The sequence below is a fragment of the Propithecus coquereli genome, unplaced genomic scaffold (genome assembly GCF_000956105.1).
Source record: "Propithecus coquereli isolate 6110/MARCELLA unplaced genomic scaffold, Pcoq_1.0 Scaffold420, whole genome shotgun sequence".
Classification (NCBI taxonomy): Eukaryota; Metazoa; Chordata; class Mammalia; order Primates; family Indriidae; genus Propithecus; species Propithecus coquereli.
In genome coordinates, this window is record NW_012149953.1 from 1,327,986 (window position 1) to 1,329,951 (window position 1,966).

A 1,966-nucleotide genomic window follows, 5' to 3' on the forward strand; every position below is an offset into this window, starting at 1 on the left:
TTTAAATAAATACTAACCATAAAATTTTATTATAGATTGGTGGAACATCGAGCTATGAAAAAGAAAAAAAGAAGACTTTATCATATGAATCCAAGGATCATTTAATATCAAGAAAATCTATTAATATGACATTTTAAATCAATCAGCTAAATAAGAAAAATTATATAATCTCAATAGATGAGGAAAAATAATGGATAAGATGCAAAATTCATTCTTCACCAATTAAAAAATAGCCTCTTTAAAAACTCTTAGCAGGAGAATAACTTTTCATTATTTTTTATTTACCACAGACTCACTATAAAAATTTAATAGCACAGAAATCTGTATATCAAAAAGTGGAAGTCCCCACACCTGCCTCCCTCATTTGCCACTTCCCAAAAGGTGAGTACCAGACTGGAGTATATCCTCCCAGAACCCTAATGAACACGAAAGTGTGCTAATGTGCAGTACCCGTACAGTGTGTCTATAATATGACTCAATCTGGTAAGTGCTAATGTGTAATACATATACGTATACTATGACTCAATTTGTGAATGAAACTTTATATACACATAGTCACAGAGAAACAATGCTGTAAAATAATACACCAAATACATTACAAATAATGCCACAGTGTAGAAATGTCCTTGTACACTAATGAAAATAAGGGGAATTGCTGATTTGAAGGGTAAACGTAATTTAGGTGTTAAATGTTTATAACTATTATTCAATTGCCTTTCAAAAGGTAAAATTGTGTGAATTTCAATTTTTCACATGCAGTGTTGGTTAGCTTCAGTTTTAGGAGTCAGGAAATCATGGTGTTTCAGAGTACAGCTATAGATAAACTGCCTGGATTCAAATCCAGCCTCCACAACTGGTAAACTGTGTGACCTTGAGCAAATCACTTTACCTCTGTGTGCAACAATTCCTCATCTGTTATGATGATTAAGAGATTATTCATAAAATGTCCTTTTCAATGTGCTTTAAATTACATTACTTTGTGTGAGAGTGTCTATCTACCCGTCTATCTATATATATATAGGATGTTAACTTTTTGCCTTCTCTGTATGCTCTATTTTTAAATTTCTGTCTTGAATTTGCAATTTATCTTCATTTTCAGATCATTTCTCTAATACCAATTTTAACATTTTTTATAGTTAAAGATCTGTTTTTGCATACCTTGCTTCTGGATTTCATATCTTTCTTGAGAAAACCTTAGCATGTCCTAAATAATATGTATAAGTAAACCTCTCATATTGTATTCTAATTCTTTCATAATTTAGTTTGTTATGTTTAGGTCTTAAATTCATTTGTTATTTTGTGTGTATGATATGAGGTAAAAATTTCAATTTTATTTTAGATTGTTAATTATTTCAACACTTTTCATTTGGTAGTCTACATTTTCCCACTGATACGGACAGCTAACATTGCTATATATATTGTATTTAATATATATATGAATTTTTACAAACACTCACACACATATATATTTCTAGATTCTGTTTTTGGTATCACTGATACATTTGTCTTTCCGTCATGACTGCTACACTTTCAAAATTACTATAGTTTATATATTTTAATTCTTCTTAGGGAAGTACCCCCTTTTGAAGAGTCTTAACTACAAATTGTACTCAAGCACTTTCTCTGTCAGATGAACTTCAGAAACAGCTTATCAGATTACATAAAAGTCCTCCTGGGAGTTTTATTTGTAATGCATTGAACTTATATATTAATTTATGGAGAATTGATTATCTTTGCAAGTTGGAGTTCTTTCAACTAGAAATTAGTATGTTGTTACATTAATTAAAACTTTTCTTTAGTGCTCTGCACTAAAGTTTTGTGATCTTCATATATATAATGCACATTTCTTATTAAGGTTATTTATAGTTAATATGTTTTCTTGCCGTCATTAATGGGATCTATTTTTCATTTTCTAATTGGTCACTATTGGAAAATAGAAAAACCATTAATTTCTTTATGAGGGTAA